Source organism: Antechinus flavipes, chromosome 2 (genome assembly GCF_016432865.1).
Source record: "Antechinus flavipes isolate AdamAnt ecotype Samford, QLD, Australia chromosome 2, AdamAnt_v2, whole genome shotgun sequence".
In the NCBI taxonomy this organism is placed as follows: Eukaryota; Metazoa; Chordata; class Mammalia; order Dasyuromorphia; family Dasyuridae; genus Antechinus; species Antechinus flavipes.
Genome location: NC_067399.1, coordinates 81,134,607 through 81,158,542, shown reverse-complemented (window position 1 = coordinate 81,158,542; position 23,936 = coordinate 81,134,607). Strand labels below are relative to the sequence as shown.

At 38.6% G+C, this 23,936-nt stretch overlaps 1 protein-coding gene across 2 annotated transcripts in view; it reads left to right on the top strand.

Annotated features, from left to right (window-relative positions):
- The first annotated feature begins 1,702 nt into the window (after positions 1 to 1,702).
- CDC42EP3 (CDC42 effector protein 3) overlaps positions 1,703 to 23,936 on the top strand; it is a 31,792-nt gene continuing 9,558 nt past the window's right edge. Inside the window, exon 1 of one of the 2 annotated variants that reach the window (XM_051975116.1) lies at positions 1,703 to 2,572. The gene's annotated coding sequence lies outside the window, so the exon portion shown is untranslated. Of the gene's footprint in view, positions 2,573 to 10,607; positions 10,626 to 23,936 lie in introns of those variants that run through there. The other variant, XM_051975117.1, reaches the window with a different exon arrangement.

The following is a 23,936-nucleotide window of genomic DNA, read 5'->3' as shown; positions in this document are numbered from 1 at the left end:
TCTTCTTTCACTACATGACTATTGTAGAAATATGTTTACACGATTACACACACATATATATAAGGGAAATCAAATTGGAGGATAGGAGGGAAGGAGGCAAAAAAAGTTTGGAATTCAAAATTTTATAAAAAATGAATGTTATAAAACTATCTTTATCCATAATTGGGGAAAAAAAGAAAATAAGAAAAATGAACCATAAATAAAACTGTCAGGAGCCTGGGGTTAAATTCAGGTATCAGCCAAAGACAACTGAAGCAGTTGTCTTTTAAAGCTGGGGAACACCACTGGAGTCTTATCTTCATTAGCTATTTTCCTTATGAAATTTCTAGCATGAACTCAGTATAGTTTTTCACTTGACTTTCAACAAAGGTATGGCCTTTGTTTTGCCGGCTATTATTTTCTTTGAGGCCTTTCACACTTCACCCACAGATTTTGTTTTTCAGAACAGTTGTTTCATGCTTCTTCTTGTCACTTTTACTTTGTAACTCTGGTGTTTTTAAAAGGGCCCTGGTCATCAGACTTCCTAAGTACCTAGAAGAATAAAACAATTTCAATGATAGGAAGTTACTGGACAGGCCGCTGCTTGTCCAGATCCCCCATGGGTGTTTTCCCACACAATTTTGTAAGATACAATTTTTTTGTATTCCCTGCACAATGCTAAACACTAAACCTTTGATTGAATGTCCCAGGGCTTCAAGGCCAGACCATGCTAACTATGTTTTCTAGTCTTGCTTGCTTTCAAGTGCAGCCCCCAAACAGCCTGGACTTCTGACCTAGAATCACTATCTAACATATCACTACACATCTTTTTGGCCAGCAGATAGGGACAGAAAACCTTTCTTCTCTATTACTTGTCAGATAAGGCTGATAGTCAGCTAAGAGAATTGCTATGGTTATAAAGTTCCAGCAATGACAGGGGTTATTTCCTCTAGAGACTGCGGTGGCAATAGGGGAAATAAGCAGAAATTTGCAAAGTGGTAAGAGGGCACAGGTGCTCCCGCTGCAACCGCTCTTCACACCCATTAAGGCACCCACTTTAGATCAGTTGCAAAGCTTCTCCTTCCGGCGTAATCATTCCCCACCACTAACCTTCTCCCCCACCTCCGCAGTCTAAGGTGCCGGAAGGAGGCAGATCCTCCTTGCCTAAGGGTGCTACCGAAATTGGAGACAACCCATCCATCTCAGGAGAGCATATGCTTCCTCCTGGAAACCCACAATCCAAGCAGGACAGAACACGCTCTTTGCTAGCGCCCGGACTACACCAGCCCTAGCAGCAGCGAGCAATCCATCTCTCCACATTTTCGTGGCCTCTTGGAGGGGAAGGCTCGAAAAACTGACAGAACTGGGCTGCTTCTACGCGGGAACTAAGCCGGGAAAGAGAGGAATGGAAGACGAATAGGCTCGAAGCCAAGGTGGAGCGATGGTTTGAGTCTCCCTGGCATAGCTTTAAGCGCTTTCCTTGCAGTCCAGGATACAGGTTTCCCAGTAGATTCACCCATCTCACCAGCAAGCCCCATGTTAGCCGGTAGAGTTGGTTTGTCGCGAGACTGGCAACTCCTCTAAGAAGTGGCTTTTGTGTAATAATGCTAATCCAGCATTTCTTTAGAGATGTAAGGTTTGCAAACACACACACACACACACACACACACACACACACACACACGGATGCTAACAACGATATATTTGAAGGTAATCAGAGATGCATCGTTATCTTTGGGGACAATTAGACCAACTCCCCGAAGAGCATTCTTTAAACAAAGGTATCTCTAAGATGAGTCTTTTTGATGAGAGAGGAAACTTGTGGGGGAGGGAAGACGGGAACAGGAGAATTGTGGCTTTCTTTGCCTGCTAGGTGCTTAGGTTCTTAGGAGATCCTTCAGATTTTAGGGATACAGTGGCACCTCGAGGGACTAACAATGGAGTCCCTTTGTTCTCCGGGAGAGCCCTTTTTGGTATAAATGAACCCCCTCTAGATCTGGGACGAATGCTCGCTCCCTCCTTCTCCTCGCGCAGGGCTCAGGGGGTCGGTCGCTTGACCCTGGCAGCAGCAGGACGCAGCCCAGGTGAAGTGGGCGTGGCTCTGGGCTGCTTTCCCCAGCGCCCCGCCCATTTTCGTCTTGGTCCCTCCCCTTCTCCGCGCAGCCTCCACCCATTTCAGGTTCTGTCCCCAGTGTTGGAGCTGAAGCTCCCTCAGTCTCCCTCCCACCTTTTCTCTCTTGGCTTCTGCTGAACGTCTGTGCTGTCCGTCGTCCGCGCCGCTCGTGAGAGTGGGCGAGCCCAGCCAGCTTTAGAAGACGACACGATAAACTCGGTGTCAACTGCCACCATCCGGTACCTCCACCTTCGGCTCGGTGCCGGTCTCCCCGAGGGGGAGAGGAAGCGAGGCAGCGACACCGGTTCTCTATAGCAACAGCGGCTGCCGACGAGTCAGCGAGCTCCGCAGCCCAGCCGGGGAGCAAGCCTGGGGGCTGCCAGTCCCTAGGGGCCGCGGCAGCTGGGCGGGGCAGCCAGATCCAGAAGCCGAGAGCAGGAGCTCAGCCGGTGGCTGTGGATCCCCAGGGACAGACAGCTCGTAAGTTGCTTCCTAGCTCACCACCCTTTCCCGATAAGTCTTCCGAGATCCGAAGCTGCGGTGTCGGGTTCCAGCAGCCGCTTGGCTTGCCTGGGGAGTGGGTGGTGGGTGGGAGTGAAATTCTCTTTGCTGGGGAGGGTTGCAAAGCTCAGATCTAAGGGAGGGGAGCTGAAAATTTTTCATTACCAAACGAATTGCTGTCTCCTATGGTCCTACAAGGACACAAGGGGGCATATAAAACAGCTTAGAGGGGGAGAAGGTTTGAAGGCATTAAGCCAGAGCGCTATAGGATTTATGCCCACCAGTTTTCAGGGTGCGGCTGCCTGGGTACAATGCGCTCTCTCTGGGCTGGGGACAGAACCATTCCTGGATGCCCATTGTGTTTTCTGTAGCACCACACATGGCTGTGGGGCTCTCTTTGGGCCAAGGGCGCCTCTATTGTATCCTCCCAGGGAGAGAGGGAATACAGCCTGGTGCTCTAACCTGCTGGCCAGCTCGCTGAATTGTGCTTTTAAAAACTGGTTTCCGAACAGCTGAAGCAATTTGAAAGACTCCCCCTCCCCCCAAAACTTCTAAGTGGCTTGTCTTAAAGGACCATTACTCAGATGGAGAGGCGAGTTGATCTAATTAGAGCCATTTACTGAGGAGGGATTATTATACCGGCTCTCCTCTCCTCCATCCACTCCCCCTTCCTGCTTTGAGAGAAGCATGTGTTTCATCATAAAAATAGAAAGGAGCATATTTTTTTGGCAGGACGTCCTTCTTACTGCTCGCTACGGAAGGGGTCAGTTTAAAAATAAATACATGCTTGAACGTTACATTACCTAACCAGACTAAGGCTGTGACTTTAGGCTCCAGCGTAAAGGAAGATCAAAGCCAAGAATACAGCTATGGTGAAAAGCGCAAGACCCTCGTACTCTGGGACTCTGCTGACAGCCAAGCTATTCCATTGACTTTAAGACAAAGCAAAACAAGAATCAGTAAGCGAATGAATTAAAATGCTATTCCAGCAGCAGCAACAGCGCTGTCTAGGATTATGAAGCCACCATGTCCTCATATGTTGAGGTGAACTGGATGCTTTGTGTGCACCCAAGGGAGGAAGATACCAAGAGAAAGGAGCTAGGCGAATGTTAGTTAGCTAAGCAAGTACTCAAAGCTCAGAGGACTCTCGTGTCAGTGAAGAATTTTCTTTTGGGTGCTTATCTATAAAGCAATCAGTGAGAGGTCTCTTCCCTTTTAGTAAGAGGAAGTCCTAACGTGACAAGAAGACAAAGGAGACTCCTGAAGGTCCCCTAGCAAAGAATCGATGAAAGATTTCTTGGTGTTTCAGAGTAATGACTTGAAAGAAAGGGATGTGTAACATTTTTCGTGAAAGTTCTCTCATTTAGCAGTCAGAGAAAAGGTACTTCTATTTCTCCTACAGTTTTGCTGGAGTTAATCGATTAGTCCACAAGTATTGCTCAAGTATTTGCTAGGTATAGGGGATTCCAAAACAAAAACAACAAAAGAAATCTAATTTAGTGCCCCCTCTCCCCAGGGAGCTTATGTTCTGTAGTGAAAGACATGTACACTTGTTAGTAACACAAATATGTGTGCATGTGTTTATGCATATATATAAAATATAGTCATTTAAGAGGTACTAGTTGGGAGGGGGACTGATACTGGAGAGAGAATAAATACTTGAGAAACTTAAGCAAAAAAAATTGTTCAATTGCTGTATTTCGGGCACAGTGCTAGGCATTGGGACAGGTCTTTCATGGAAAGTGATATTTAAGATGATCTTTAAAAAGAGCTAGGTATTTCAAACAGTAGAAGTCATGAGGGTCCTACAACTCTGATTGTGATAAATTATCACTCCTTTTTTTTTTTTAAGGCTCTGCAGACTTTTATTTAAATGTGTACTTAATACATTTTCTGAACACATTTTTAAAACCTAAAGCAAAGATGAGGAAGCTACATAATTTATGTAAAAAAGATGGAGAACTTTATATTCATATAATCTATATAGTAGTTTCTTTATTATGTTTCCTGCCAAGTGTCAATTTCCCAGGTCCCAACACCTGGAAGTTTCCCAGGAGGTCCCAACACCTGATAAGTTCTAGGTTAATATCTATCTATCTTGCATTTAGAGATTAGAACTTTCACCAAAAAAAAAAAAAAATGTCAGAATGGATGAGTTTCTATTACTGCTGGGACATAATCAACTTATAATTTAAGCAGTAAGATATTGGTATAAGAATATATCAGTTTTTGCTTACAATAATCACAGGATAAAATTATTTTCTCCTTCCCCAAAAATCTCCAATCTCTGATCATTAAAATACCATGTTATATCCTGATTCAATTCAGTCAGCTAAAATGCTATTTAGAGATTTTGTAGGGTCTCTTTATAATGAATTTACATGTGATACAGGATAAATAAACATTCAGCCCTTTAAAAATCCTGCAGAAGGGCCTTACATAAATTGAACTGCCCTATCTGCTATGTAGCTTTTTCTTTAATGTGGTATTTGGTTTTATATCCAGCATATTCCTAAAAGCAACTCTTCTTGCTGACGAAGCCCATGTTGTTAGCCAGCTTTGCCGATAGAGTTGTTTTAACTTATCCTCCAGAAGTTTTTACCAGACCACAGAACTTTCACAAGCTCATCTGACACTTGTCAGCCATAGCAGTGATGCAGCGAATGGCAATGCCAAGGAGCATGAGAAGCCTAGGACCACTGTTCTGGATTGTATCTTCTATTGTAATTTAAATTATTGCTTGAGTCTGGATTCATTTAGACCTAGCCCATTTTCTTTCTGGCCATCACTCAGTGGATCTGTTCCTGTTTTTTCAAGGAAGGAACAAAAACTTAAAACTATATTTAACTATATTATTATTTTTTAAAAAATACCTCTGTCAAATCAGCCATTAAATCTTTTTGCCAAGTATTGAATTCTTGGAATTCTCCAAAAATATCCTAGCATAAGAATCTGGTGTAGTATTAATTGTGAGTGGGAAGGGTGTGTGTGAATTTTTGGGAGGTAGTTTAAGTGGAATTATAACATGGTCCTCATAGCAGTATTATAAATACACTGATTTTCTGGCAAGTAAAGTGGAATGTTTGAAAAAGTCTCAAGAGAGGCCTGGGTTCAAATGCCATATTTGTTGTGGTCTTGCTCAAATGCTTACCTTTTTTAGGCCTTAATTTCTTACACTCCAGGAAATTGCATCTGATGATTTTTTGCAATCTCTTCCATCTTTAAATGTATTCTAATACTATGATCTCTTTTGGTTTTCAAAGATAGCTCTAATAGTATTTATTAAGTGCTTAGAGTGCTGGGCCTGGAGGATGGAAAACCTGAGTTTAAATTTGGGCTCGGATACTTCTATGTGACTCTATACAAGTTACTTAATCACTTACCTCTGTTTGCCTCAGTTTCCTTATCTGTAAAATGAGCTGGAGAAGGAAATGGCAAATCACTTCAATATCTTTGCCAAGAAAACCCCATGGACAGCATTGGTGTGCTATGGCTCTGAGTCACAAAGAGTGGACATGACTAAATGACTGCTATATACCAAACTCTGATCTAAGCTCTGGGATTACAAAGAAAGACAAAAATCAGTTTCTGCTCTTAAGAAGTTTACTTAAAGTTAAGTTGCTATTTGTTCCTGTTAGTAGGGTTTGACTCTTCCTGACCCCATTTGGGGTTCCCTTGGCAAAGATGCTAGAATGGTTTGCCATTTCTTTTTCCCCCACTCATTTTACAGATAAGGAAACTGAGGCAAACACGGGTAAGTGATTTGCCCAGGGTCACAGTAAGCATATTTGAACTCATGGAGATGATTCTTCCTGATTCCAAACCCAGTGTACTATTCAATGGGCCACATATCTGCCTTTACAGAGTATAAAATATAGAGGGAATTAAGGAAGACCTGTTAATGCTGAGGAAGTCTTCCCTGGCACAGGCATAGTTCTCCATGGTATGAAAAGTAATCATTGACTAAGAGCTCCGTTATATTACCCACTCACATTATTTTAGCTTTTGACTTCTCTTTGCCATTATTTGTGCTAAATGAAGATAGTAGTTACCAGCATTTGACAATGTGGAATGGATCAATTAGTAACTACAAAATATCACATACATGTCTTTCTTATGGATATAGGAAGCTTATAGTGTTATGGGATGGAACAAGACTAGAGAAAATGAAGAGCAGTAACAATGGTGGATTTGGAAAAGGTGCCATTCCAGGAGTAAGAAAAAAGATATTTGAGGGAATTCTGTTGTAGATAGCATCTTAGTAGGGAAAGGGATGACTCCTTTTCAAGACCAAGAAAACAAGGAGAAGTAGTTTTCTTGGAATAAAATAAACAAGTCTGCAAAAAGAGCTAGAAATAGCCCTTCTGCAGATGTTTCTGTCAGATGTTTGACTCCTAAGATAAGATGCAATATAAGAGAGAATGGAGAGTAGCTCAGTGATCCATTATCCTTTAGATATTACAATAGACAAATGCCACAAAACTGCTTAGATAAGAGGCTGCTATGAAAGATACAGAAAGAAAATTCTTTGAAACTCTGAGAACTAAATTGGATAACCCTAGTGGCCTGTTCTGGCCATTGTTATCATAGATGCCTTAGGTTTGTGATTAGCATTGGGGTTGTACCAAGGCAGGTCATGGTTATATTAATGATTTAATAACAATTTTAAAGTTTAGTAACAATTTAAAAGCAGAAACATTGCCTTTGGAAAGGAATGGAAAAGCAATGGAGCTGTCCAGTCCTATTTGGATCCTTGTGAGAGAAGAGTGACAAAGACAGAGAAAGCTACCTAATATAATTAGTGCAACAGTATTCTAAGAGATATTCTTTCCTTTTAAGAATACTTTGATGTCTGCCTTTAATGATGTCCAAAAACAATTAAGATTTCATGACAATATGTTTGGTACTTCCAGGTGAATTTGGATAAGACTTATATACCTTTTCCTTCTTTCATTTTAAAAACATAAATTACAAAGATTAAATGGAAAAGTTGACTTTCAGAATAACTAGAAATAAAACTGATGGGTTTCTAGTTTAAAACAAATGGTTTTCTCTAAAGAAAATGGATGATGTTCACTAATACCTAATGTTTGCTGTTGTTGGGCATATGAGTTCTAAGGGAAACCACAGACCTCAAATTTAGGTGAAGAAGAAAGGGATTTTTCGTTTATTATTTTCTGTATATATTTAAATTTTCTTTGGGGATTAGTCATCTGTTTTTGAAGTCTTCATTAAACAATTGTGGAAAAAAATGTACCTATGAGTAATGATCAGGTCGGTTAACATGTTAATTGGAATCTATGAATGTTTTAGCAATTATTTGCTAGAAAATATACAATAAGAAAATTCTAATTAGGTAGATTCTGGTTAACATTTTTCTATTTGGCAAAGCTAGCAAGTGATTCAAAGATGATATGGGTTTCAGTGTCCTAGAACCTACAGTCTAGTCTCAGATTTGTTGTTGGACCAAGATACTTAATTTCTTGGAGACTTGGTTTCCGTACCTGGAAAATAAGTAGTTACATCATATTTCTAAGATTCATATAACTTTAAAATTCTCTGATTCCCAGTCTCAGGAGAACTTAGGCCTGTTTCATGTAGTAAAATTAAATGTTAAAGTAGTGTGCAATTACCTGTGTGAATAAATAAACACATGTGTAGCTTTTGCAGAAGCTAAATAAAGCAAATGCAGAGAACAACAGTGTAAAGTAGCTATTTGAACAATCTATATAGTTAAAATGGACTTTACAATTTATTTGAATCATAAAAATTATAATAAATTGTCAAATAATTCGACTGATCTGTTACTTAGCATGGTACAACTTTCCTCTTATGTGCATTGGACTCATCTATGCCTTTTTTTCATCTTGTGCAATTCTTAGTTATTGTCTTTCATAGGACCTCCTTAGAGAGTCTGGCCTATGTACTATGGGCTTTCTTGAGGCCTTTTACATTCCTTGGGTAATTGGTTGTTGACCCTTCCTTTTGCTGCATGCTCAGCTCCTTTTCTAGTCATTCATTTCCTCATATTTTTTAATAGCAATTATTGTGCATAGTTAAAAATATGCATCGTTTATTATGCTCACTATGCATCTCTCCATTACTCTTTGAATCATCCACCACTGTAACTTTTCAGAGAATTCCAAATTTTGTAACCATTCAGCATCATTTGCATTTTTCTAAAAAAACAAAAAAAGATGGACTTTTGTGCCGGAAAACAGTTTTGTTGTCATTGTGGTTCAGCCATGTCTGAGTCGTCATGACCCCATTTGGGGTTTTCCTGGCAAAGATACTGGAGTGGTTTTCCATTTCCTTCTCCAGCTCATTTTTACAGATGAGGAACTGAGGTAAACAGGTCTAAGTGACTTGCCCAGGGTGGTCACACAGTTGGTAAGTGTCTGAGGCCATTTTTGGATTCAGAAAGATGGTTTACTCTATTCACTATGCCACCTAGCTGTTCCTGTAAACAGTTTGGCATCATTGAAAACACAGCACAGTTTTGTCAAATGAAATTTAGCCTTTCTTCTCTTCTCTTCTCTTCTCTTCTCTTCTCTTCTCTTCTCTTCTCTTCTCTTCTCTTCTCTTCTCTCTCTTCTCTTCTCTTCTCTTCTCTTCTCTTCTCTTCTCTTCTCTCTTTCCCTCTCTCTCTCTCCCTCTCTCCCCCTTCCCTCCCTCCCTCCCTTTCTCTCCTTCTTTCCTTTCTTCTCCATCCCTCCCTCCTTCCCTCCCTCTCTCCCTTCTTCCCTTTCTCCTTCCCTCCAGTCCTCCTTCCCTTTCTCCCTACTTACTTTCCTTCCTCCCTTTTTCCCTTTCTCCCTCCCTCCCTCCCTTCCTTCTTTCCTTCCTCTTTCCCTCCCTCTCTTCCTTCCTTCCTCTTTCCTTCCTCCTGCCCTTCTTTCTTCCCTCCCTCCCTGACTAAATAACAACAATAATATTTATCAGTAGTTCAAGAATTCCCTTCTACAATGAATAATGGAGTAACAAAAAGGGGAGAAAGGGTATCCTTTTTTTTTGAATATTTCTTTAGATGGTTGCCATTGCCAAAGAATCCCATTATTTTTTTTGGGGGGTGGGGTGTTGTGGGAACAGGGTTTGGTGACAGTCCTCACACTTAGCAGGGCATATAATTCTTGTACAACAGAATCTGTTTTGAAACACTTGAAATGTTGACACAACTCCCTTGTTAAGTCTACTGGCATTACCTTCAAGAAACTGTAGTCACTCTTATACTATGGTGAGACAATGGAACAGGACTTTGTTGAGTAATATAATAACAAATAATACAATTTATGAAAATTGTCTATCAACTAGGACTATTGTTTTGAAATTTTTTTTCATTTTTAGTTTTGCTGAGGACAGATCTAAATTTCAAAAGCAAGTTAACTTAATAGGAGACAAGTTTCTGAGTAAAAGCAATGCAATATTTAGTAGAACCCCAAATTGGAGAGTCAACAGATCCTGGCCCTTGTCTCTTTCTACCACTATATAAATGTGGGCAAGTTATTTTCACCTATCTTAGACTCACCTCCTTTGTCTGTAAAATTATGAGATCGGACTATTTACTTGCTAAGACATTTAGCAGAAGGAATATTCTAATATTTAATTATTTTTTGTGAAGACCCACAAATCAACCAGACCAGATGCATGATTATCTGTTCCTTCCCTTGAAATAGTCTTCTTTGAAGTTGTTATCTGGTGGGAACATGTCCCTGTCATTTATCTGGTTTCATGTGAGTATTGGACATCATTCATCTTAAATGCAGAGAAACCAAACTTTTTGCTGCCTTGACTAGACTATAGGACATTAAATTCCACCAAGAGGTTGCTTTAGCCCTGGATGCTAAATGACAATGGATAAAAGTTGGGGGTACTTGCTCCAGCTGGTCATCAGAACCCAAACCCCTATGAGCAGGATTTGGACTGGATAGAGCACTGTGCTGAGGTGGATTAGCATTTCTGGGTTTCTTGGTCACAGATGGTACTTCATACCTGAATCAGCTATTTCAAATATGCATGGCATTTTGGTCACAAGGTAAGTAAGTTGGATTTTCATTTATCTGAAGATCTTTACAAATCTAACCCTCCTCCCACCCTCGTGGATACTGCCTCAAATTGAAAGGCAGTATAGAATAAATAATAATATGTGACAGTACTTACTATATGGCAGGCTCTGAGCTAAGCCCTTTATTTGATCCTTACAAATACCTTTTATAGGTGGGGTATTCTTATTCCCATTTTATAGATAAAGAAACTGAGGCAAACTGAGGTTCTGACATAGGAAGATCTGATTTCAAATCCAAACTCCAGATCCAAAGCTCTAGCTACTATATCATCTAACTGCTGAAAACATTGGAGAACCAGTTTACATTACTACTACCTCTGTGACCCTGAGCCTCAGTTTCCTCAACTATAAAATGAGGGGATAGGAATAGATGGCCTTGTAAGGTTTCTTCCAGCTCTAAATGAAATAAATGATCCTATGAAACTGTGTCATCCTGACGATGATGGCAGTAGGTAGTGTCATCTCTGAAACCATTTCTATTTCTTAGAAGGGACTCCAAAGTCAAATGCATCCCAAAGTAGGTGGAAAGAAGTAGAACTACAGTTTAAGATGCTGCTTTGTGGTCTTATTAGCCTTTAGTTTCATGTTTTCTCTTAGAATTTCTTACTCTAATTTTAGTGACCAGGTACCTTTAAACAAATATATTTGAAATATGAGAATTAGGGTCGCTTTCCTCCAAAGACATATTTCTTTTGGTTAGTGGGGTGAAACTTCTTTTGGTAAGTGGGGAGGAAGGCAACTGTGCTTTAAATACATGTAAGGACCTCAGGCCTGGAAATTCCATTTACCTATTATTATTTTGTCAGTCTGTCATGTCCAATTTTTTGTGACCCCATTTGGGGTTTTCTTGACAGAGATATTGGAGTAGTTTGCTATTTCCTTCTCCAGCTCATTTCACAGATGAGGAAACTGAGGCAATAGAGTTAAGAGGCTTGTTTAAGGTCACCTAGATAGTAAGTATTTGAGGCTGAATTTGAATCCTGATTCTCCTGATTCTAGGCTTAATACTCTATCTTACATACCCCAACAGTGCACACTATCGACTTAGCATTCATAGTCTTAGAGAATTGCCTGGGAAATTGAGAGAATGAATGATATGAGACTAATCTTGAATCCAAGTTTTATGGTTCCTCTGTTCCAGTATTCCTCCTTGCTTCCACTCAGATGATATGATGTGTGTGTGTGTGTGTGTGTGTGTGTGTGTCTTTAATCATTCATCATTTTTGTTTTAAATCAGGAAAAAATATTGAGTATCTTTTAAGTGTCTTCTTGACACTTAAAATCTTCCTTGAAATGAAGACATGTCAAAATAAGTTACTTATTATGTACCTATCATGTGTCAGGCATTGTCAGAAAAAAAGAAAATAATCTCTGTCCTAAGGCAGGAGACTTTATTTTGTTGTTGAGTCACATCCAACTCTTTACAACCCCATTTGGGATTTTCTCAGTAGAGAAACTAGAGTAGTGTGCTATTTCCCTCTCCAACTCATTTTTCAGAAACTGAGGCAAATGGTGTTAGGTGACTTGCCCAGGTCCAATATCTGGGACTTGATTTGGTCTTCCTGACCTCTGATTGGAAAATCTATCTACTGAGTCACCTATCTAGCTCTCCCAGGGAGGAGACTACATGCAAACAGCTGAGAATACAAGATATATACCTACCTATAGGATATGTAGAGAAAATGGGAGGTATTGTATTAGGAAGCAGAATATTTAATGATGCAATTCAATTAGTATTTAACTTTGTAAAATAAATATTTATTTAGTGTTTCCACTGCTAAGCTCTGCTATAGTCTCTGATTCCAAAGGTAAAAACAAAATGAATCCTAGCCTTCTAAGAATTAACTGTGGAAGTGGAGGCTGAGGGGGAGAGACCCACTAAGTACACACTAAGATAAGTAAATATCATTTAGGGAATTGGGAAGGAGCTATCTGGAAAGGCTTCTAGCTCTGAGGTAGCTCTGGAGCCTTCCCAGAAGTTAGGCATTCTAAGACACTGAAGTAGAAAATTACATTGGGGAGAAACTAGGACTTTGTGTGTGTGTGTGTGTGTGTGTGTGTGTGTGTGTGTGTGTGTATACACATATACATACATATATAGATATACTATATATATATGCACACACACACACACACACACACACACATATATATATATATATATATATATATATATATATATATATATATATATATATATATATATATATATATATATATGTTGTCCCTAAGGTTTTGAGAGATATAGATTGAGCATTATTACAAAAAGGAAATATTTAAATTTTAATAACATTTTTAAAAATTGTATTTCTGAGAAGGAGGGCTGTGCTAGGTCACCTGCCTCACTTCCCTCCAGAGCCATCTGGATAGATCCAGATGACTGGAGATGGCTCCAAGATGAAAAAGGGAGATTAGTTAACTGGCAAAAAAAACCTCTCCTGTTCTCAGGTCTCTTCTCAACTGGATCTTTTTTACAACCACTTTAAAAGGTTTTATGTTCTTCAAGTCATTTAAACTAACACTTGTTAATTTCCCACTTAGTTCCAAGCACTGATATCCCTCCAAGGTGAATAGAAATCGACTTTTGCCTCAGGGAGCTGACTTACTCTAAAGAAAACTGTTTAAGTTCTTTGGGATGGAGTGTTTCACTTAGGGGGTTGTATCACCTGGATGAGAAAGATTGAAAATAATTCTATCCTACAACAATGCTACCGGATTTGTTTTAAAATCTATCCTGTGGAATAATCAATCAGCTTTAATCTTAGATTGTAGAACTTTGGAGTTGGAAGGAACTTGGTTGGAAGGAACATCTGTTTCTGAAGTAATCCCATCAGCATGTCTGATTTTTGAAAATTTTCTCCATTGGCTAGTACTCTATTTTGGAAGACAATTTCATCACTACTAAGGGCTGGTTGGAAAGGAGGAAGGGAGTAACCATTAATTAATGAAGTGACTACTGTGTGCCAGTCACTGGGCTAAATTCTTTACAAATATCTTATTTAGGATTCACAACAACCCTGTGAAGTAAATGCTATCATTACCCCCATTTTACATTTGAGGAAACTGAGAAAGGCAGGAGGGTTGCATCTTGCTCAGGGTCACACAGCATTGAGTGTCTAAGAACAATTTGAACTAAGGATTTCCAGACTTTAAGCGCTCTATCTACAGAACCACCTAACTACCTCTATTCAAATTTCTTGTGGTGGTACTAAATCCACCCTATTAAAAAACTCCAGAAAAATCAAATCCTTCTTTGACATGAAAATCCTCATGTATTGTAATCATGGAATCAAAAAGGCAGAAAGGATGCCTGAAGCATTTAATTTAATTTGTATTTAAGCAGTCTTGAGGACAGGGACTGTTTTTGACTTTCTTTGGATCTCCATCCCTTAGCTCAAAGTTTCTTAAACTCTAGTTTGAAACTCCATGTGGAGATCATGAAATTATGATTTATTGTCATAAATGTTTGATTTGTATACCTATTTTATAGACCTGTATACTTGGAGTTGTATAAAAATTTCTTGGTTTAAAAGGGTTTGTGAATGGAAAGAGTTTAAGAAGCCCTGCCTTAACCCACTATGTGGCACATAGGAAACTTTTAATAAATACTCATTGACTATCTAATAAGAATCACATCTGTGGCATCTGCAGCAAGTGGTTACCTAGTCTTTGCTCCATGTAAAATAAAGGGAGAAAATTCACTCTTTCCCAAAGCAACATTTTTTTTTCAAGTAACTCTTAATTATTAGGAAGTTTTTCCTTTTATTAATCCTAAATGACCTCTCAGAAACTCACACCCATTTCTCCTAGTTTTGTCCTTTGTACAAAGGAGTAGGATTGTTCCTCTATCTAACAGCCTTGAAATTGGTTTTCTACTTGACCCAGTAGACTTTTCCCCATGTTAACCATCTCTGATTTAATCATAACTTCTTATGCCATGCTTTATTTTTCTTTCTTCAGATACACTTCATCACAAATTTAGTATATATAAGAGAATAATTTGGCTTTCCCTCTCTTTATCCCAGATCTATAATGGAGTAGTCATTTACCAAAGTTCTTGTCATTTCTTCTCCTATATCTCATTTTTCTTTGTGGCTTCCAATCAGGTCCAGAAGAGCAGTTCCATTTGTCATTTGCTTTACCTTTCTAATGATGAAAAGATTGTAAAGACTAACCACATTGTTTAGTGACTGATTTTGGCAGAGTGAGCTGCAGCAGATGTCCCCTATCACCATAGTCTTATGCTTCTATGCCAGCTTTGTGATCTGTTTCTAGAACTCTGATCCCAATTCCTCCTTCTGTCTCCGTCATCTGTAATATGTCTCCATGGTGGAATTTCTCCTGTTAGTTTCTACATTAACACGTTCTGATTGTGTGATTCTGGGCAAATGGCCCCTTGTGGGGATTTAGGCATTCTTATACTCCTTTCCAGTATATCACAACCTTCTCTTTACATCAAACCTTACCCAAATATTTGCTATTATATTTCTGCCCACCTCAGCTTCCTCTGGTTCTTGATATAAAAGTGTTGCTCTTTTCCCTGTTTGTTTTAAATAAATCATTTATGGTTCTAGAAAAGCATGTTTAGTCACTTAAGAGTCTGACTTAGAATTTGCTTCCTTGTTTTAAGATTGCTATTTACTCTTTTTATTACTTGAACTTAAATCATTCACATTTAGACATCTGAGGCCATAAGTTTTGTACTGGCTGCTTCAAAGATATTCTTTCCCCTGTAATGACCCGAATTAGGATAGACATCATCTTATGTTAAACCTAACCCCCTCTTTGATTCCAAGCTTGGAAGACCAGCAGGAGCTATTTACTCCTTCCCCTTTCTTTGTTTAGCTTAAAGCCTTCTTAATTAAATTTGCAAAAATCTAGCCATTTTTTTCTCTTTCTGTGCAATCCATCTCTGACCAGGAATCTTGTGGTATGTATGATATTTTACCTTGGGGTCCTGAAATCCAAACCCCATTCTCAGACATCTTGATCAACTGTTCATTTTCCAAATCCTTTTCTCTTTTGAATTCTCTACATCCAAATGGCAACATGTTTTAATACATGTGTGTCCATAAGGTCTTAAGTTTTTTGTCTAGGATTTTCATAATATTTAACAATGCTTTCTAGGTTTCTTATATGGCATTCCTCCCCTCCCCAAAATAATAAATGACCAGAAGTGAGTAATCATCAGGTTTAATAATTTTAGAGGAACTATTGTCCGGGACAGGATAAGAATTGCAGGAAGCTAGACCTTTCTATTATTTAGTTTTGGTTGACAAATAGTTGCCTCAGTGCCCTTAGGAAGTTCATTGGCACCATTATTCATCTTTTTTCTGATGATTCATGGATGATCTCTCTAGTGATGACACCTGTGCATCCTCTCATCATTTATCAGAGCCCTAGAAGCTGTTTCCTCTTTAGGTATTTCAGCTTCTCCTGCTACAGGAGACTCATTTTTATTATTTAACTCCACATAAAGTCTTTGGATCCCTTTTCTAGTGGTACTCCCCCCTCTTTCTTAAGTTTCTTGGATTAGGGTTGGACTTGGAAACTGAAAAATCCAAATTTAAACACCACCTTACACATTTGTCTAAATAATTATTTATTTGTCAAGCCACTTTAAATTTCAATTTCCTTATTTGTAAAATGAGGATAATAGTAGACTCTACTTCATAAAGTTGTGAGAATCATATGAGAATATATTTTTAAAAATTTATAGAGTCAGAGATTTATAAGTGCTAGCTATTATTATCTATCCTCCAAACTCACAAATAATTTAGAATTTCCCTTTTCAAATCTGTTTTAAATTCTCTTTAGTCTTCTTGAACTCTTCTATTCTTTCAAAGAGTACTTCATTCTTACTAATTACTCATAATAGATAGATAATAGATGTGTGTGTGTGTGTATAGTGTGTATATGTGTGTGTGCATGTTTGTGTATATCTATATCCATTATTTGATATTGACAAAGACATTCCTGATGGCCTCAAAGATTTAGGGAGAATAAAGGAGAGCAATGACAAAATGACACAAAGAGTCAGAGGTCCAGGATAGAGGGAACCCAGAGGAGTTCTATTTTGGGTGGGAAGGGGGGAGAAACACAGCCAAAGATTGGGAAAGGAGCAATACCCAGCTAAGCTTTCCTAGAGCAGAAAGTGGGCACAGGCAAGAGTAATTGAAGACCCAACACCAACTGGAGCAGCTGGTATGTGGGCGTTCTTTTTTCTTCCTGTTTGTATAAAAACTGGGACTACAAGGGGCAGATGGATTTCTAGAGGTGGAGAAAGTCTTCAGAGCCTTATAATGGGGGTTTCTAGGAAATGTAGTCATTTTAGGAATTTTTTTGAGTTGTTTTTAATCATGTCTGTTTCTTGGTGACCTAGTTTGGGGTTTTCTTGGCAAAAACACTGAAGTGGTTTGCCATTTCCTTCTCCAGCTCATTTTATAGATGAGCAAACTGAGACAAATAGATCTAAGTGACTTGTTCAGAGTCACAAAGCTAATAAGTGTTTGAGGCCAGATTTAAACTCGGGAAGATGAGTTTTCCTTACTCCAGGCCCCATGCTCTATTCACTATACCACCTAGCTGCCCCTAGGAAATCTTAGGAAATAGTAATTTTCTTCCTACCTTGGAAAAGAATCAAACTATGGTGAAGCTCCAACCAGGTGCAGTTACATGAGTATAATTAGTAGAATGATGTCCTGCCATGCCAAAATATGGGGACTAATAATTGAAACAATGACAGGGAAAACTGGTTATGATACCTTTGGTGGCAAAAGCTTACCATGTTCCATAAAATTACTTTTATAATTTCTATTTAAGTAGCTGGAGTATAATTTTGCCAACTAGTTGTTGATCTGCATGTGGTCTTATCTTTAAATGGGAGGAGGCAGTTGGATATTGATGTACAGATAAATAAAAAAAGACCATGGTTTGAGCACTAATATCCAAAAACTCCATGTTTTATTCTTGGTTTAAAGGCTGAATAAATTGAGAGAGAATTTTATAATTTTGATTTATCTATTTGGGATATACTTCCCAAAAGTTTTCTACTCAGCTTTCCAGGTCAGATTTTCTTTGGATTCTGGTTAGAGTGAAAAGCAGACACTTTTCTATTTAAGATGACCTGTGATGCTTTAAGTGGTCCTAACATAAGGATTATATTTTGGGACCTGGATCATGATAATAAGAATGTTTTCAATATATCTCTGAAGAAATGGACAGTATTGACTACTCAGTCCTTCTTTGGTTTCAATAACACTCACTTTTGGTTTTCCTCCTTGCCAGAATTGCTCTTAAATCTCTTTTGCTTGCATTATCATCCATATGCTGATCCTAAAACTCTGTCTTAGACATGTGTCTTGCTTTCCCCTCCCTTTCCCTAGAATCTCTGCATCTTCTAATATAACTTATCCTTTAAAGTTCAGCTCAATACTTCTTCCATGAAGCCTATCCTCTGATAGTTCCAGTCAATAATGTTCTTCATCTGTTCTAACTTCTTGTAGTACTTTATATTTATAATGTCTTTTCTATATATATCATATCCTATTACTAGACTTCCCTCCAAGCACTCAACAATTCAGCAACTCTAGTCTTATTGTTCCTCAAAAAAGACACTCCAGGTATTTATAGTGGATGTCTCCAGTGCCTGGAATTCTCTCTTTCCTTGTCTTTACTTTCTGGGGCTTCCTTCAGGCCTCAACTAAAATCCTTTCTTTTACATGAACATATTCTCTATCCTCCTTAATACTAGTCTCCTCCTTTTGAGATTATTACCTTTAATTTATCCTGTATATATATCTTGGTTTTAGAAATTAGTTTTCATCTTGTCTCCCCCATGAAATGCTGTGTTCTAAGGATAGTGACTGTTTTTGATTGTATTGGGGTTTTTTTTTGCTTTTCTTTGTATGCTGAGCTTAACATTGTGACTGATACATAGCAGATGATCAATAAATGCTTATTGTGTAGATTAGACCTAAAACTTTTCAAAGGCAGAGACTGTTTCCTGGTTAATTTTTGTATCTTCTCCCAAGCAAATGTGAATAGTTGAAAATTAAGTCTGTAAGGTGCAATCACAGTGCTTTGAATATTATAGGTTTATTTAATTGAATTGTTTGGGATGGGGAAAGAAGGGAATGGAGGGAATGTTTATGGTTTGAAATACTATTAATTCTTTACTCAAAAATGACAATTTTCCTGAGGGTATTATTATCTGGTCTAATGAGAAATTAGAATTGGGCAGCTAGGTGGTTCAGTGGATAGAATACCCCACCTGGATTCAGGAAGACTCATCTTCTTAAGTCAAATTTACTAACTCTGATCATAGACAAGTCACTTAACCCTGTTTGCCTCAGTTTCCTCATCTATAAAATGAGCTGGACAAGGAAATGGCAAAGTTCTCCAGTATCTTTGTCAAAAAAAATCCCAAATGAGATCACTGAGAGTCACAAATGATACAACTAAACAACAACAGTGAGAAATTCTCAAGGAAGAATGGCAGAATAAATGATCTGTTGACATTACATTATCAGTGTTTTGCAATATTCACAATTTCCATTATAGCAGAGGTCCTTAACCTGGGGGCCCTAAATTTCTTTTTTAATATAGTTTAACATTTTGATAGAATAATCCTATGAGCTTTATTTTATGTATTTAAAAATTTCTAAGGAGGGCTTCAGGGTTTCCCCAAACTGCCTAAGAGATTGGACATTGCAAAAAAGATTTAACCCTCCCCCCCACCATTTGACAATTCAGACAGGAGTTATTAATTATGGAAACTCTAGTATCAAACTCAAATAAAAACAGCTGATTATTGACTTAGAAAACAACAAATTAATATTATCTATATCTTATTGTACTTTTATTTTATTAAACATTACATTTTTAAAATAGTTCCAGTTTAGCCTTGTTTTGACACCTCTGTTCTAGACCACTTTCTTCATTTAACATGAAGAAACTGAGATTAAGAGAAAAGTGGCTTTTCCCAAGGTCACACATGTCATTGTTATTGTTGTTTTTAATAACTTATGAAACTTACAGTTTGAACCTAAGTAACTCCAATTGCAAATCTAGTACCCGTGAGAATGATTTCCTTTAGACAGTTGACTTATGTCATACAGATAAGGGATCAGTATATATGGGTATGGAAAGAGCATAAATTTTCTTTTGATATCATTTTCTTATCCACTCCCCACCCTTACCCGTTTCCCCATCCCCCAAGGAGGTTAATGCAGAATAACCAAAAGTATGAAAGGCATTCCACCAGAATGCTATTTATTGAGTATTTGGCAATATCTATTTTTATTTATTCATCTTGACTTGCCCTTGAATTCTCATGTCAGATTTTTCTTTTAGTCTTAATACTTTTAAAATTTAAGGAGGAATCTAACCTACCCACCCCACCCCCAATAAACTCCAGTTGGCTCTTTATCACCTCCTGAATCAAATATAAAATCCTATTTAGCATCCCTCTTTACCTTTCCTTTCCTTTCCAGGGTTCTTACACCTTATTCCCTGCTATCTATGGTTCAATCTGGTGACACTGACTTCCTAGCTGTTCTGTGAGCAAAACACTCCATGTTTCCGCTCCGAGCATTTCATTTAACTGGCTGCCATGCCTAGAATTCTCTCCCTCCTCATCTCTGCATCCTGGTTTCAGTGGCTTCTTTCAAGTCCCAATTAAAATACCACCTTCTACAGGAAGCTTTTTCTAATTCCCCTTAATTTTAGTGCCTTCCTTCTGTTAATTATTTCTTATATATCTGGAACATATCTTGTCCATACAAATACTTGTTGTCTCTCCCATTAGATTAGGAACTCCTTGAAGGCAGAGATTTGCTATCTTTTGCCTTTCTGTTCCCACAGTGTTTACCACAGTGCCTGGCACATTGTAAGCACGTACTAATGCTTTCAAGGTCAAGGAGTAAGGATATGAAATACTGCATTTAATAATAATCAGACTGCTTTGATGTGTTGGTGAGTTTTGCTGACCCTTCCCCTCCCACTCCCTCCCACCCCTGAGTTTCTTCTTTTTTTGTGTTTGTTTTGTTTTTTATTATTATAGCTTTTTATTGACAGAACATATGTATGGGTAATTTTTCAACATTGTCCCTTGCATTCACTTCTGTTCCAACTTTTTCCTTCCCTCTCTCCACCCCCTCCCCTAGATGGCAGGCAGTTTCATATATGTTAATCATATTAAAGTATATCTTAAATACAATATATGTCTTCAGATCTGTACAGTTCTCTTGTACAAGAAAAATTGGATTCAGAAGGTAAAAATAATTTGGGCAGAAAAACAAAAATACAAATAGTCCACATTCATTTCCCAGTGTTCCTTCTCTGGATGTAGCTGATTCTGTCCATCATTGATCAATTGGAACTGAATTGAATCCTCTCATTGTCGAAGATATCCACTTCCATCAGAATACATCCTCATATAGTATTGCTATTGAATGATCTATAATGATCTCCTGGTTCTGCTCATTTCACTTTGCATCAGTTCATGTAAGTCTCTCCAAGCCTCTCTGTATTCATTCTGCTGGTCATTTCTTACAGAACAATAATATTCCGTAACATTCATATACCACAATTTACCCAACCATTCTCCAATTGATGGGCATCCATTCAATTTCCCATTTCTCGCCACTACAAAAAGGGCCACCACAAACGTTTTGGCACATCCAGGTCCCTTTCCCTTCTTTAATATCTCTTTGGGATCTAAGCCCAGTAGTAACACTGCTGGATCAAAGAGTATGCACAGTTTGATCCCTGAGTTTATTCTTTGTTAGAAGGGGTAATTGTCTGGGAAGAAGAGGAGAGGAATGGAATATTATAGGAAACATAGGTGATATTCAAACAAGTTATCAGTTTTTACAAATTGCATTAGATAAAGCATGTCTGTGAAGATGAGGTCTAAAGGAAGAACTTTAGAGTTCAGAGAGAAGGCAGAATAGGAAAGCTGTTTATATGGACACAAAGCAGTATCCATAAAGAGGAGATCAGAATGCATTGAAGGGCTGAGCCATAAGAAAATAAATGCTGACTGCAAGTACAAAAACTGGGGAAAATCAAAACAAAACTGTACTCCTCTCCACCACAGGCACATCTCCCACCTGTCTGTCTCTTAGCTTCTGACTCTCTCTCTCCCTCTCCTTCCCCCCTCTATTCTTTTCCTTTCTTCTTCCTTCTCTCCTTCCCCTCCCTCCTCTTCCTTCTCTTCCTCCTCCCCTCATTTTCCTCCTCCTCCTCCTTCTCTTCCCCCTCATTTTCCTCTTCCTCCTCCTCCTCCTTCTCTTTCTCTTCTTCCTCCTTGTCCTCTTCTTTTTCCTTCTTGCCTCTGCTTCTTTGCCTCTCCCCCTTCTCCTCTCCTCTTCCTTTTTCTTGTTCTTTTCCTCTTTCTTCCTCTTCCTCCTCTTTTTTCTTTCTCTTCCTCCTCCTTTTTCCTTCTCTTCCTCCTCCTTTTTCCTTCTCTTCCTCCTTTTTCCTTCTCCGTCTTTGTCTTTCTCTCTCCATATGTGTTTTAAATTAACATTTCAACCTATTTTGTAAGATGGAAGAAATGCCTTTTCTTCTCTCTCCACAGAGGATAATTTTTTTTAACTTGAAAGACAGAACAAACATGCTTTTCTTAAAATAAGTAGAATCTTTGAATACCGACATATTTCCCCCAACCTTCACAAGTTACCAATATAGTCAACTTTCAATTACTCAGGGACTGATTTATCCAGCCTGGCAGTAATCCATATTCCTTGCTTCTCCTCCTCCTTCCTTCTGTTGGCCTTTTCAGTGTTCCTTTTCCTCTTTTACCGGAGGCAAGAGAGAAATAAAGAAAGAAAATGGACCAACATTTGGACTATTTGCTACCTGCTGTTTTGCCATTGTTGTTCATAATTAAAGTCTCTGTTCGACCACAGATTGGAAGGAGTTTGGTCCAGTCCACTTTGCTGTGTATCATCCCCAGCTTCATTTGTGATGATCATGGGCTGGCCCTCTCCTCTTCCCTTTCAGAAGTTGGCTCAGTTTCTCTCTCAGAATGCCCTATGCCCCTGATACTTTTGCTTTCTACCTTTCCACCATAATGCTTTTCTGGAAAGCCTGTGCATTTCAGCTGGGGGACCTGCCCTAAAGCAAAAGCAGCCACTTCTTTCTGACCTTGACTGCAGCAGAAGAAGGACTTAGCTGTGACTTGAATCTCTTTGTTGACAAGGTCTTTCTACCCAGCACCCAGGACCTTTGGTAGGCATCTGTTTTCAAAGGAGTCTAATTTCCAGGATGAATATTATCTAGGGTGTCATCTAGAAGAGGGAAGAAAGAAAAGAGCAAACATGTTCCCAAGCACTCTGAGAGAGGCATTAGAGATTATGGGGAGTTCAGATTTCAGGGTCAAGAGGAGGGTTTGAGAGAGCAGAGGAGACATAAGAAGATTTTAAAGATTGGGGGGAGATAGCTCAGGCAAAGGAATGATAGTAATGTGAAGGAGCTGAGGGGAAGGATAAGAACAGAAGGGGACAAAGGAAGCGAGTTCTTAGTGCCTAGAGTAATATCAACAACAGGGGGAAAAAACTACCAAAAAAAAATCTGTACTCCAAAGACAGGGTCTAACACATTTTAGTAGTTCAATACATGTAAAGTGATCATAGAAAGCTAGAAGGAATCTCAGGCCAGCTGTTCCAAATCCTTTATGTTACATATGAGGAAACGAGCCCAAGAAAGTTTATGGCTTAAATAACACAAGTAATGGTCTTTACGTTGTACCATGCTGATGCTATTAAATAATTCTACCCAGGCTGCTTTCTTTATACATTTCCTAAATGGTGCTTCAATATTATCAGATATATGTTACTGCAGAATGCCCTTGCCTGCCCTTTACTCTGCTTTTGTATTATACTGTGTTCTGGATAGAATACTAAGAATAGTTTGAATCCCATCTCTGACAATGGTTTGTCACCAGGGGATCTCTGTGCCTTAGTTTCTCTTTCTTAAAATGTCTAAAGTCTTGGCATAGAATTAAACAATTAAAGCCTCAGTACTGAACCAAAACTTTTGGGATACCCTGCTGATGTCAATTGTTATTCTTTAATGGCTTTTGTTGATATGGCTCCTTCTTCTATGCTTCATAATCTTAAGTGAAGTTGTTGTTCAATTGTGTCTTATTCTGTAACCTTATTTGGGTTTGGCAAAGATACTGGAACATTTTGTCATTTCCTCATTTTACACTTGAGGAAATTGAGGCAAATAGGATTGAGTGGCTTCCATTGTTTATTGAATCAAATTTGGATT